Consider the following 15,603-nt stretch of genomic DNA (forward strand, 5'->3'; position numbering starts at 1 on the left):
ATATGGGGTTGCCATGAATGAGTCAACTCAGGAACAACTGGATTGATTGCTGGCATGACTAGAACTAGATGAGGTCTTCATGATAGATCTGGAAAAGAAAATAAATTTGAAACAACATTTTAAAGATGTGGTTCTTTATGCAAGGGTCCATATTTTTCTTCTGTCTTTTGAAGGTATAATATGGATATATGTGAAACTGAATAATACGAAAGTATTTATATGGGAAAAAAAAATGTTATGTTAAGCGTGCTAATTAAGTGGAAGATATAGAATTCATGGGCAGGACATAAAACCATACTTGCCTGTTTGAAGCATACAGATGAGAATATTCAAGGCAAGCTGATATGAACCAGGCAAGAAAAAGATTTTAGAAAGGGAGAATAATATAGCTCTTCAAACATGTGTTAAAGGCAGTGGTTAGAGTTCATTGACCTTGAACTTACAGTTAGAGCAATAAGAATCCAGGCTACTGGGCTCAAAGGTCAATGCTTCCTACTTTTTTTTTTCTTCTAAGAAAGTAAAATGAAAGTCATATTGCTCAATAGCATTGGAAAAAATGTGTAATTTATATTTAAAAACAAGCTGCCATTGAATCAGTTGTGACTCATGGCAACTCTGTGTGTAAGAGTAGAATTGTGCTCCATTGGGCTTCAGTGGTGCTGATTTTCTGGAAGTAGATCACCAGACCTTTCTTCTGAGGAACTTCTGGGTAGACTTGAAGCTCCAACTTTTCAGTTAGTAGATTAGCATCTTAACTATTTGCACCACCCAGGGACTTCCTTAATTGATAGTTGTTGTTTTTGTGTACCATCAAGGTAATTCTGACTCATTATGACCCTATATGGCAGAGCAGAACTGCCCATAGTTTTTCTAAGTTGTAATCTTAATGGGAGCTGATCTCCTGGTTTCTTCCCCTGTGGAGCTACTGGTGGATTCAAACTTCCAACCTTTTGGTTAGCAGCTGAGTGTTTAACTACTGTGCCAACAAGGCCCTTTTAATTGATGTTTAGGTAGTTTATACCAACTTTTACTTCACAAGGGAGCATCATGATTAAAAAAGTGCTTTGAGTGAAGGAAGTTAAACTGATTGACAAAAGAGAAATTGAAGAGCAAGATTGGCTAGGTTCTGTGGGGCAGCCTGGGTGATACCAAATAGGGGGACTGTGGCAAGAGTCTTGGTCTCACACCTAGCTCACAATGGGAAAGTGTTCTGAAGAAAAGATGCAATTATAATAGCATCATCAGCAAATACTTTATTGATTTAGGCACTTTATATTGGAGGATCTGGGAAATCAGATGTATTTTCTTAAGGACAATATTAATCTATAATATAAAAATCAATGTTCTATAAAAGCATGAAGGATGTGAGTGGGGAAAGGTGAACTGAAGGTAGATAGCCCTATTTAAACTTTTTAAAGCATAATTTTACCTGTTAATTTTTTTTCTTTACATTGATGAATATCATTAGCTCTAGGGGAAATAAGTCTAAAGAGTAAGTTAAGAATGTGGACATTAGCTCCTCTACTAAAAAGTGAAGGCACAGAAGACAGTATCCAGCCACCACGTGCTGCATGATTACTTATCTACCATTGATAACAGGCTCTGGAAACTGAAGAATGCTGTCAGCAGAATTGGAGGTTTTAATTACTCTGGCTTAAGCCTCTCCAATGTGAGGGCAGCCAATTAGAACTGATGAACCTTGGTTAATGAAAGCCCTACAGGTTATGATGTTATATTATATAAATGAAGAAAATTGCAATTATCTTAAAGTGCTTTTTCTTTCCCCATGCTTTAGTGCTCAGTAAAAGATGAAAGGCAGGTCAAAATTCCATTCTTGTCTGCAGTGAGTTTTATTTACGTAGAAAGTATAGGAATCGAAGGGCACTATTGACAATACTTGTTCCTCATTTGTCATCCAGGACCCTTTAAGGCTCAAGAAACTCTCTGATAAATAAATTTTAATACTTTTAGTTTCAGATTTGACAGCTTTACCAAATCACATGTAGCCTCATGAGTCTGGATAACTCCAAGAGTAAAAAAGGCACAGATGGAGCATGGAGAATTTTCTGGTTGAGTTTCAGTTATCAAAGTCACAGTACAGAATTTGTTTTCTTTCTTATTGTCCCTTTTTTTTTTTTTGGTTAGATAGGTGGAACACAGCTGGCTCTTTGCTTGATCCATAAATCTTCCCATTTCTAAATGCTGTGATTAATTGCATGCACATGAAAGATTACCTGGAGTTACGATAAGGGGATTCTGATGCCTTTAGTCATTGTCGTGAATCACACCCATCATTTCCCTTTTGAAAGACAGGCTAAGATAATGCTGTTTGATCCAAATACTTCCAGTGTTGATATTAGATTAGTTGGACCAACGTTTTTCTGTACGTGTGATGAAATGATGAAAGCTGAAATCTGAATTTTTCGTTGTGGTATATCTAACATGTCACTAAGGAAGTCCACGCAAAGGGAAGTTCTGATATGTGGAATTAAATGCTCTATGCCAGGTTATAAAAGGAGAATTTACTTTCATTTACTTTGTCAGTCTTCCTTCCTTCCCTCCTTCAGCAAATATTTGTTGGGTGTACTACTTTTAGAATGGGAGCTCTGGTAGCATAGTGCCTAAAGCACTTGACTACTAACCAGAAGGCTGGCGGTTCAAACCCACCAGCCACTCCTCAGAGGGAAGATGGGGCAATCTACTTCTGTAGTGATACTGCCTCAGAAACCCAAGGAGGGGTCGCTATGAGTCGGGTCCGACTCGACAGCACACAACAACAACAACTTTTAGAAAAAAGGATGAAAAAGTGTTAAGACTCAGTTTCTACTCTTGAGCTACTTATGGTGTCCTCAGAGTGACACATATGCAAATACAATGCAAACATAATGCACTGCTGTGGAGTCCAATCCAATTCAGAGCAACTCCTCCTTGGGTGTCTGAGGAGGTATCACTACAAAAGTAGATTGCCCAACCTTTCTTCTGAGGAGTGGCTGGTGGGTTTGAACCACCAACCTTCTGGTTAGCAGTCAAAAGCCTTAGGCACTATGCCACCAGAGCTCCCATATGCAAATAGTTTAGTTAAAATAAACACTTCCTTGCAAATCTTAACAAAGTACCATAGGAGTAGAAAGGACAGTACAATTTAGATGTGCATATCTGTGTGCATGTGCACCCATGTGTATGTTCACATTGGGAGTATGGGGAAGGTATCAGAAAATCTGTATTGAGGAATAGATATTTGACCTGTCTTTAATGAGTGGATCTATAGTTGCAAATTTTATAGACCTTGAGCTAAATTCAGTCTGCAGATATGTTTATTTCAGCCAACTTATGGCTTTAAATATTTTGAATCCATTGCCAATAGCTAAGAATTTGAAGAGTTTATTTAGAAATGTGGAAATCTGGCTACCTTTGAGAAGATCCAAAGATTGGGATAAGTAGGAGCTAAGTAGAGATTGTTTCTTTAAATAGAACTCTCTTTATGTTATCATCCTCTTATTTTCTGCATTTTTACTGTGTGCCTGGTCTAGATACCTATTTGAATTTCTAACCTTGTGGTAGATGTTTGGCAATAGAAAAAGAAACTTGGATACAAGGGCTGTTCAGGCCAAGGTTCCTGCACATGCAGTGATAGCCACTCACCCAAACCCACTGCGGAGGAGCTGATTCTGACTCAGAGTAACCATACACAACAGAGTAGAACCGTCTCAAAAGTGCTAGGCTGCAAATCATTAAGGAAGCAGATTGCTATATCTTTCTCCCATAGAGTGAATGATGGGTTCAAAGTGCTGACCTTTTGGTTAACAGCTGAGCACTTTAACCACAGAGCCACAAGAGCTCCTATACAATAAGGAACAATTCTGAAAGCGGAGAGGAACTGGGCATAATTGAGAACTTTAGCATGTCAAGAAAGTAATTTTCACTCTAAGAATTTCACAAGGCAGGGCAGGAAGGGGAAACTGAGCCTAGATTTGAAAATGTGCATAATAAGAAATTTAAACACTATCCAATAGATCAGTGGTTTTCAAGGTGTGGTTCCCAGAGTAGCAGCATCAGAATCACTGGGAATTTAGGATGGCAAATTCTTCAGCCCCATTTTGGAACTACTGAGTCAGAAACTCTGGGAGACTGGGAGCCAGTAATCTCTGTTTTTATCACCCCATCCACGTGGTTCTGATACAAGCTAAACTTTGAGAACCACTGCTATAGGCAATGAAGGAAAAGAAAAAAAACCCTAAGATTTTTAAGTAGAGGAATTTTGATCAGACTGGTACCAGAGGTAAGAAATTGTTGGCATAGCAGCCAATTATCATCTAAATGAAAGATAATAAAGGCCTGGATCAAGGCAGAAAGAGATTTCTGGGCAGCCCTTAGGAAGATTTCAAGGCCCATTGAGAATGGAGAGAAGAATGGGAGAGGAAAGAATCCTGGTGTGTTGCTAACATAGGAGATTGGGTAGATGGAGGTACCATTACCTCAGAATGCCCACCGAGAGGGTAGATCAGTTTCTAGAAGTTAGTGTTTGGAGCAGCATTTGAGGTGCCAGTGGGAATTAGGAGATACATTTTTGCTAGGTTAATGGGTATGAGTCTGAAACTCTTGAGAATGTTTTAGGAGTTGAGGACATAACTGTAGATGAGTTCATCTGGGGTAAAGGAGAAGTGTGGAAAAAAACCATGCATGGAATTCTAGAGAAGCTTAACCTTTAAAGGGTGGACAGTAGAGGAGGAGCCTGCAAAAGAGTTAAAGAAGGAATGATAATTCGTCCTTAAAAAATAACTGAATCACCCAAAATCTGTATGCACAAAGATCATCAGTACAGAATTATTTAAAATGGGAAAAATCTGATGTCTAACGTCTAATAGCAAGACAATTCATAAGAAATATAAAAGAAAATTAGGCAGGCATTAGAAATAATAGTCACAAACATTATACTACAACATGGAAAATAATGTTTATAATGTCATGAAAACAAATAGGATTTTAAAGTATGCAAAATTATATATAGATTATGACTACAGCTATGTAAATTACATATAAAAAGGATAGTTTGGTGCATTAAAATGGTAGAAATAATAGCATTAGAATGGTGAGATTGTGGCTAATTTTATCTTGGTTCTCAGAATTTTTTTTATGTTGCTACATTATAATTGCTTCTAGAAGTTTACTCAATTGAACTTCTGTATCATGAACACTAAATTGAAATAAACAGTAAAAAATAAATAAAAATTTATTATCAATTGCCATCCAAATTAAAGCATAACTTAATGGTCTAAAAAGTTTGAGATGAAGAAACTTTGTAGAGTGAGGTAGGGAAGCCTTGTAACATCTCCTGAGTGTTGTTGTGGGAACCCCAATTAGGTGACGGACAGTAGGAGAGCACTTGACTAAGAGTAAGAGGAGTAGAACTGAATGAACAGTGCCTTGGATAATAAGTTGACTTATAAGGAGTTTAGCAACTGGAATATCCTGGCCAGTATGAAATACTGTCAGAAGGTCATCACAGAATAATATCTTTCTCAGTGTTTATTCCCCAGCCAACCACAGCTCAAGACTCTTCCTGTGTACTCACTGTCCCCTTCCCCTCCCAGACTTCCTCCCACTGATTTCAAACCAACAAACAAACAAAAAGTTGCCAGGGAGTCAACTCTGACTCATGTTGATCCCATGTGTGTCAGAGTAGAGTTGTGCTCTATAGAGTTTCAATGACTGATGTTCTTGGAAGTAGATCACCAAGCCTTTCCTCTGAGGCACTTCTTGGTGGACTTGATTTCCATACAGCCTTTCAGTTGACAGTGACAGTGCTAACAATTTGCACCACGGGGGATGACTCCACCTGATTTTGGAAACTAGTAATGGCTCTAGTGCTAGATTCTTTGCCAGGACAGACCAAATTTGATATAATTAGATTATTAGAGAGAAATGTCATTTTCTTTGACCTAGAACAGGCTCTAAACTTCTACCTCTTAAAGACAAACTGCTAGTGGCACATAAATGACTACTTTTAAGCTATGTTAGGTTAATATACAGTCTCTCAAAAGTGTTTGTAAATCTCATCCTTAGCAGAATAGTAGCTACTCACATTGTGGCCATGATATTATATGAGCTCACCTAGAGATAAGTGGTAATGTGGAAAGAGGATTGCATGGAAACTGAGAGGCCCCTAACATTTGGGAGAAAGAAGAAATTAAGGACCTGACAATTAAGTGTAACTATTTTCAGCATCAACAATTGGAATCCTCAGTTTCCCTGTGGGATGCCTTGATGATGACAATGATGACAACTACAGCACAGCACAACAACAAATGCAGTATTACAGTGTTTTCTGCATGCCAGGTATTATTCTGAGGATTTACAGATATTTATTAATCTTCTTGATCATTTTATAATTATCCCAATTTTATAGATGATGAAATTGAGCCCCACATTGGTACCATGTGACACTGGTAAGTGATAGAAAGGGTCAGAATTATGTGTCTGTGCTTAAGCTAGAGCCTCAGTCCACACAGAACTGAGGGCAATGACAAGGTGACCTCCATGTTTCCAAAAGTCTTCCCATATCCCAGTTGTTGTTTATATGTGCCGTCAAGTTGGCTCCAACTCATAGTGACCCAATAGAACAAAACACTGCCCAGTCTTGTGCCAGACTCACAATGCTTGCTATACCTGAGTCCATTGTTGTAGTCACTGTGTCAGTCCATCTCATTGAGGGCCTTTCCCTTCTTTGATGACCTTCCACTTTACCAAGCATGATATCATTCTCCAGGGAATGGTCCTAGTTACTCCTCATTAATTCATTCACTCATCCATTAATTTAATTCATACATACATTCATTCAAAAATATTTGCTGAACACTTGTCTATCTAGGTACTGTAATAGATGCTGGGAATAAAAATGACAAGTTTTTTCCTTCAGGACCTTACAGTGTAGTAACGGTATGCAAGGAAAGAATTACACAATTACATGGCAATCTTTCTCTTGAAGTATGAAGTGGGAGCAAGAAAATATGTACATAAAGCTGCCTGGACTAGTATAGAAGGTGCCTTCTATACTCTGAAACCTAAAAGATGAGACATTTACTAGGGAATTAGAAGGGAGAAAGCACTCCATAAGTGTATGCAAAGGCCAGGGCATAAGAAAGTAGGGTATGTTCCAGGAACATGTGGCCATTATGTATGTGTGTGTGTGTGGGTGGGTGGGTGGTGGGGTTGACAACATATAAGGCTGTTCAAGTAGGCATAGGTGTTTCATGAAGGGTTTCTTGCTGCCTTATTCCTCTGAGGATGCATACTACTGGTGAAGAGGATTCAGATCTTTTGGGAACTTGAAAAATTTTGACTATTTTAATCATATTTACTAGGAGCTCTGGTGGCATAGTGCCTAAGGCATTTGACTGCTAACCAGAAAGCTGGTGATTCAAACCTACCAGCCACCCCTCAGAAGGAAGGTTGGGCAATCTACTTCCGTAGTGATACCGCCTCAGAAACCCAAGGAGGGATCGCTATGAGTCAGATGCGACTCTATGGAAGGGCATTTGCTTTTTGGTTTTAGAGTACTACTGAAAGTCTGAGATACTGTCATTGCAGTGAAAATTCTTTTCTATTAAAAAAAATGGCATGAAAGCAAATGCTAACAGAAGTTATTAGTTAAAAATGAATAAATGTCAGAATTTATAAATGAATTTTTAGGTAAAATTACAGAAAAGTTGAAGAACCCACCATAAAGTTCCTCACAAACAACTTGCAATACGCCGCTCTTGGTAAAGTTTAGAGGAGGATGTGGCTGTGACGCTGGTGTATAAGGCTATTTATTATTCACAGGATTTCCAAACTGGGGATGGTACAAGAGTGAGTTTTTATGTACTGAAGTGGGCCTTGAAGATGTCATAGAAGGACGTATTGAAGGTACATCAAAATCTGTAGGGAGGACAGCCTAGGTCAGGCTTGGCTTTGGCTGGTGTTGCTGGATGTACCAACAGCCTGGTGAGGAAGGAAAAAGCATAGGCCAGAGCCAGAAGACCTGATTCCACCTGTGGGATCAGTTCCTTCACATCTCTGTGACTCAATTTCTTCACTGACAAAATCTTCATCATCAGAATGCCTGCCTCAGAAGGTGGTGGTGGTAGTTGTTTTTAGTTGCCATTAAGTCAGCTCTGACTCATGGAGAAATCCCATGTACCATCTTTATGATCATCGATATCCTCAAGTCCACTATTATAGCCACTGTGTATTTTTAGTGCCTTCTAGCCTAGGGTACTCATCTTCCAGCATTATAGCAGACAGTATTGTATTGTAATACAAAATGTTTCCATTGACTAATTTTTGAAAGTAGAATACCAGGTCTTTGTTCCAGTATGTTTTAGTCTGGAAGCTCTGCTGAAGCCTGTCCATCATGGGTGACCCTGCTGGTATTTGAAATACTCGTGGCATAGCTTCCAGCATCACAGAAACATGTAAGCCACCACAGTTCAATGAACTGATGGATGGAACATGGCAAAAGTTGTAGTGAAGATGAAATGGGATAATGAGAAAAAAATGCCTTTCATACTACAAAATACTATGTAAAAGGTAATTCACATTTTTCATAGTTATCTACTTGAGATTTAGCACTAGTTCATTTTGTACAGATTCTCTTAGAACATTGTCTTTTTGTCTTCCTGATCAGAATACCCTGTTTGGGAAACCTGCTGATATTCCTAGAAGCCCCAGAGGTCTCATATATATTGCTGGTGAGCTGACCCAAGTCCTGTATGACCCACAGCCCACTGATGGGGAGTTTGGGCATGCAGGCACAACAAGGATGTTTGCAGTCATCCCACGTGATGATACTGGACTGAAATCCCCAAGCTTTGTCCAATAGGATGCACCTGAAATATATGGTTAACAGAGGAGGAGATTGGATTATAAATATTTAGAAATAAGCCTTCTGATATAATATCGGATGCAAGAACCTCAAGGGAAACTAAATTCTTTAATCGATTGAAAACCTGCCTTACAAAACCTTTTAAACATTTAAACACTATCATATAAATCAAGTTAGAAATATCCCACCAAGGAATAAAGGAGTTCTTGCCATATAAAATATTAATTTATCTTTTCAAGACAGAGCCAACACTTCATTTAGAAGGACGTCGCCTACGTGATGGTGGAGAGGGCAACGAATGTGGAATAAACACATTGTGTTGACCTTGGATGCGCTACTTAAATGTCTCAGGTCTTCCAGTCTCTTCTCATGATAAAAATAAGGGCCTGTTAATACTGAAGCATGGTCCCAGTATATTTTATTTTAAATGGCTTTCATGTCTTTGATTCCATGCTCCTTGGCAGTTGTTCCCAACTACTTATTAGAAAATGATCTGGAATTGAACAATTGACTTTGGCCTGAAATTGAACAGATATGCTCCTGGAATTGCAAAGGAATATTTGGAGTAACATTAGATTTTTAAATGTAGTTGCTCTGCAAAAAACAACTATTAATGAATCACAAAAGGGCAAACATCGACCACATGGCCATTCTTCATTTGCTACAATATACATGCATCTAGAGTAAAGTTGAAACTGGCCTGGAAGACTACCAGAAAGGAAACTATATGATTAGCAAAGTTAAAACCTGATTTGCATCTGAAAAATGTACATATACTCATTTATGTGCAAATGTAATGGAAAAAGGCTGTAGGTAAAGTGGCAAAGCCTAAACAAAATAAACACTTAATTTTCTTTTATTGTACCCTGTGACTATTAATAATATTATGGTACCACGTCAGAAACATTAAGCCAAGCAGGGGAGCAATAAATGTTCCTAGACTGTGCAACACTGTTGATATTAGCGACTAATCGCTCCAGCGTTCACATAAAATGCAGATGGAAGTACAAAGAAGATATTTGGTGAAGTCAGCAGTGGCAATGAACTGTTCACAGGTGAAACCAATAACTAGATGGCAGACTCAGCAGGGGTAGATCTGTGGAAGATATCAAGAAAAGGGTTTTGTAAATCACTGCATTGTAACATGACTATGCCTATTGACATATGTATGTTCTTAAGCTTGTGAGGTTCTTCATGGTCTTAATTAAAACTAGCAACACTGCTTTAGATTTTGCAAAATGTTTTATCATTTTCTCACCATAATTCACTGAGATAGGTAAGATGGATGATATCCTCCCCATTTTATAGATGGAGAAATCAGAGTTCTGAGAATGATCACACAAAAACTCAGATGTAAAATTCTAGGCTTGTGATTCCAACTCCCATCATGTTCATTTAATGACCTCTCTGAAATAGTTTTCATTGTATAATTTTTTTTTCATGTAAATGTTATATGAGACTTCCATCTCTGATGGTATCTCAGACCAGAAACCCTAAAGTACCTTTCCAATAAGAAAGCTAAAATGCTGATTAAAATATAAGGCAAACAAACAAAAAAACAGTTTTAAATGCATTGCAAAGCTGACACAAAAAGAAGAAATCTATAGAGGCCAAAATATTAAGTAATAGTAGGACTGAATGGAGGTGAATGGATACCAAAACACTTAAGAGGATCTGCCACTCCCTTAATCTTCCACTTTGATGGCTTTATGGTATGTCATGACCACGACCCACTCAAGGTGAGACCCAAAAGTGGTGAGAATAGGAAAAAGATGCGTAGCCTAGAAAAGATCAACAAGGAAATTTACTCACATGTGCCAACAAGAATTTAAGATAATTAATTATTTAAAAATAGTCTAGGGTTGATAGGCTCAAACAAATGGAGTTCTTTTCTGGAAAAATGCAACTTCAATCCAGACCTCATAACATCCCCAAAGATAACATCCAGAGACTTCTGGTAATGTGGAAGAATAGGTAGACAAGTAACATAGACCCTCTTCAACAAAGAAAAGGAAAACCAATTGACAGAGATACAGAAGATCATTCTGGAGCCCTGTGCTTTGAAAGGAACTATACAGAAGTGGATTAGGCACCAACTAGTGGAAAAACCTGAATGAAAACAGTGAGTACAGAGACAGAGCTGCAGAACATCAGCAACTCTGACAGGACTAACAGCCTGAATATTTCCAAGTGGTGTTGGAACCTGAGAATTGACCTAAAGATCAGCCCTGGTCACCAAGGGCTGCAGGGATGACTGTGCTGGTAGCCTAGGACTAGGAAGGGAAAAGCAAGGAGGGAGACAACCTGAGCTGTTGACTTTTCACTGTCCAGAGGGTGCAGCCATTTTGATGGTTTATGCATGGCAGCCATTTTGCATATTTAAAGTGACTGAGGGTGCAGCCATTTTGAATCTCTATAAGTGGCAACCATTATGGATTTTAAAGTGATAGCATTCTCATTTGGATTCCAGGGACCTAAGAATAGGCTCTGTTTGCCAAGGTCAGCAGGGACATATGAAAGGCTGACAACAGGAAAGGAGACAGGTAGTGAGTGTATAAGTTCTGTCAACTAGCAAATAGAGGAGCACAGTACCCTGCTTGTGTAGATAACATAAAACAAAACAAAAATCGTGGGCAAGTCACTTCAATATACAGTTGCCAATTAAATATAAACACAAAAATATCACAATGCCTCAGAGACAACAGAGCATCACATTCCATACAAAGAAGCAAGATAAAGCAGGAGAAACAAGGGACCAGGATACAGACCCAAAACATATCCCTGAGGAAGAGGCAGCACTGGAACTCCCTGATAAGGAATTCAAAAAAATTATATTTAGGTATCTTCAACGAATTGAGAGACAGATCAAGGAAAACACAGAGAAAAACTTAGAACAATTTCAAAAGACAATTCAAGAACAAAATGAGAAAATAAATGAAAAATTAGAAATGATACAAAATCTACACAGAGAAATCCAGAAGATTAATACTAAATTTTCAGAAATAGATAAGACGCTGAATGGGCAAAGGAGCAGAATTGAATCAATGGAAGACAGAATTAGGGAGATTTTAGGCAAATACCTGAACACTTCTTGGGAAAGGGATAAATCAGAAAAAAGATGAAAACAAAATGAAGAAAGCCTAAGTTTCATCTGGATACCATCAAAAGGAAAAACCTACGTGTAAGCGGAATTCCAGAACAGGAAGAGACAAATAAAACCACAGAGAACATTATTGAAGATTTGTTGGAAATGAATTTACCTGGTATGATGAAAGATGAGAATATATCGTATCCATTCAGAAAGTCCAAAGAACCCCAAACAGGGTAGACCCCAAAAGAAAGATACCCAGACATATCATCATCAAACTTACCAAAACCAAAAACAAAGAAAGAATCATGAGAGCAGCACAGGAAAAACGAAAAGTTACCTACAAGGGGCAACCAATAAGACTAAGCTTGGATTTCTTGACAGAAACCATGCAGGCAAGAAGACAATTAGATGGTATATATATAACCCTGAAAGAGAAAAATTTCCAACCAAGAATTATGTACCCAGCAAAATTGTCCCTCAAATATGATGGTGAAATCAGGACATTTCCAGATAAGCAGAAATTAAGGGAATTTGTTAAAATCAGACCAACCTTACAAGAGATGCTAAAGGGAGTCCTTTGGACAGAGAAGCAACAACAGCCAACAATAACTGACCATTAACACACATGATGATATAACCCAGAAACCAACCCAGCTATGGAAGTATCCAAAGTAAATAAGCCTACAGGATTGTAAATAGGGAACCAGACATCAATTGACAAATGAAGACAACTACAAAACAAAAAGAGGAAAAAAAACTATGTCATTACAGAACTGGTAGGGAAGTCAAGACAACTGCAAGATAGAACAGACTTTCTAAACTTGGGAAGAAAACTATAAATCACAGGGTAACCTCAAAGAAAAATGATAAACCTTCACATCAAAAAAGAGGACCAGCATAAGTATTCAGCAAATGCTAAAACAATAGCAATGAAGGAAGTGGTAACACGATTCATAAACAAAACGAGCTCACCATAGAAAATTTTATGGAAAAAAGAAATCAACACCACGAAAAAGCACATGACAAAAATGACACCAACAAATTCATATTTGCCGATAATTATATATCTGGCAAGGGACTTATCTTTAAGATTAATAGCACAAGAATAGATGACCAAACTATGGTACATACACATAATGGAATGCTATGCAACACTGAAGAATAATGTAGAGTCTGCAAAACATCACATAATATGGGTGAACTTGGAGGACATTATGCTGAGTGAAATAAGTCAATCACAGGACAACTATTATAGTATTAGTTCGTAGTTGTGGAGGATCAAGGAAAGGTTTATGTATGGAGGGAAACTACTTTCTTTGTTGGTTGCCAGGGGTGGGGGCAGGGAAACACTGAAAAAAAAAATGCATTAACCTATGTCACTTTGGTTTTGTGTATTTCACTGTAAATAAATTATATTTCAATTAAATGCATTTAAAAAAAGATAACATCCAATGGAACATGAATTCATAGTCAAAAAGTAAAAGCAACTAAAGAAAACATGGCACTATGTGTAAAAAAGCAGAGTATTAGGTTGCAAGTATTTTGATATTGTAAATATTAGGCACATGGTATAAAATCTTTATGGTTAATGTGCAGTTGAGTAGCTAGTATATAAAAAAATTCATTTTTTTCCCATTCTATAGTAATAGAATTATAAGGTGCATACATGGCGGTCTAGTTTAACAACATTTCCCATCTCTCTTTGCAATTAAGTGTGGCCATATTTTTTAAGTTTTCACAAATAGAATGTGTTTGGAAGTGATTTGTGTCACTTTCCTCTTTTGTCCCATCAAACTTGGCTGGAGTCATAGAGGGACAGCAATCAGCTGTAACCACGTACGTGTTGATAGTGCCCTGGAGATGGTAGAGCAATGACTTAGATGGGAATTTGGTCTCTGTATGGGGACAGAAAGAAGAGCTATTTCATTGACCTGTACCCTTGATATTGAGACAGGTAAGAGAGAGATAAACTTCTTAGTTCTTGTATTTTTGAAGCTCTAATTTTTTCTGAGCTTTCTTTTGTTTTAAATAATTTTGATTTAAAAAAATAATTTTGAAGCTTTAATTACAATGGAAGGAATTGCCTCAACAGCACCTAACAACAAGAACAGCTTACCCTTACTAGTACATATCTGTTTTAAAAAATAATAGAGAAGCTGAATATATAAGCAAAAACCAGTACATGATAAGAAAACCAAATTGTTTGAAAAAGAATAAAATAGAACTAGGGAAAAAAATTCAATTTGGAGAACTGATAACTTACAGGAAAACACAGATGAATGAAAAAAAAATCCGTATTTCCACTTTCTGAAAGTAAATAATGTTTACATTTGGAAAATTTTGACTTGGCTCTCTGCTTTCCTTGAAACAACTACCTCTGTAGGAGAAATGTGGATTGTGGATGAGAATGGCCATTTAGCCAAACACAATTTCTATTATGAAGGCCTCTACACACAAGATTCTATTTCTATACAGCATATCCCGCTGCTTTTGAGTCTGTACTCTAGGTTCTGTTTTCAACTGAGCAAAAAACTAGATATAAACTATATAGCATAAAGCATGTATAACAAGGACAATATGTGGTTTACCTTCACCTTGTTCATTTTCATGTACCATGATCAGCATCCTCCAACTTTTCTGGCTCCAATAACCATGCATTATTTTCCTCTTTTCTCAGAGTATGCAAAGTCAAATGTTTTCTTTTTTGTAATCATTTCTGCTGTGACAATAAGGGTCTAGCATACCAACTTTTGCCAGATCAATAACCTCCACCTTATAGCCAAATAATGTATTAGAACTCCAGATACACAAATATAGTATGGAATCATAAATATGCAAATTTCCCTGTAAATGGGGTCCCACATTTATGTAGTGAGTATTAACCACCACAAAAAGAACCAAACTCACTTGCTGTTGAGTAGGTCCCAACTCACAGTGACCCCTCCTTGGGTTTTCTGAGGTGGTATGTCTCTATGGAAGTAGATTGCCCAATCTTCCTTCTGAGAAGTGGCTGATGGGTTTGAACTGCCAGTCTTCTGGTTAGCAGTCAAATGCCTTAGTCACTATGCCACCAGAGTTCCCATTAGGTGCCCAATAATACTTTTGATTAACAGAACTGAACAGTTATCTGATTTTAACAATATGGTTGTATTGCATCTATATCAGGATTATTTTCTTTATATTCATTGGGTTTTCATTTTGCCTAGAGAAATTTTAGGAAAATATGTCATGACTCCAGTGAGTCTGAGGACAAGGCTCAGCAACAAGAGGCCAATGTAGTCAGGGAAGACAGGACCAGGTTGTCAAAAAAAAAAAAGGGGGAGCTCTGATGACATAGTGTCTAAGACATTTGACTGCTAACCAGAAGGCTGATGGTTCAAACAACCAGGTTGTCAGGGATAGGGAAACAGCCAGATACTGATGGGCCCTAAGATCCACAAATAATTTTCAAGTTCAAGCACAATTCTGTTGCTTTCTTAGTCATTGAACAAACATTCTAGGTGTCAGGCACTTTTCTAATTATTGTGGTTGCCAAAGTGAATAAAACCTTATGTCCATTCTTAAAGATTTCAGCATCTAGTTTTGGTGACAGAAATAGATATAAGCCATCCTTCTTTCATGCTTTGCTTCATCAATGTATTGTGGGCAC

The sequence above is a fragment of the Orycteropus afer genome, unplaced genomic scaffold, assembly GCF_000298275.1.
Source record: "Orycteropus afer afer isolate SDZICR_OR568_19922 unplaced genomic scaffold, OryAfe1.0 scaffold00004, whole genome shotgun sequence".
NCBI lineage: Eukaryota > Metazoa > Chordata > Mammalia > Tubulidentata > Orycteropodidae > Orycteropus > Orycteropus afer.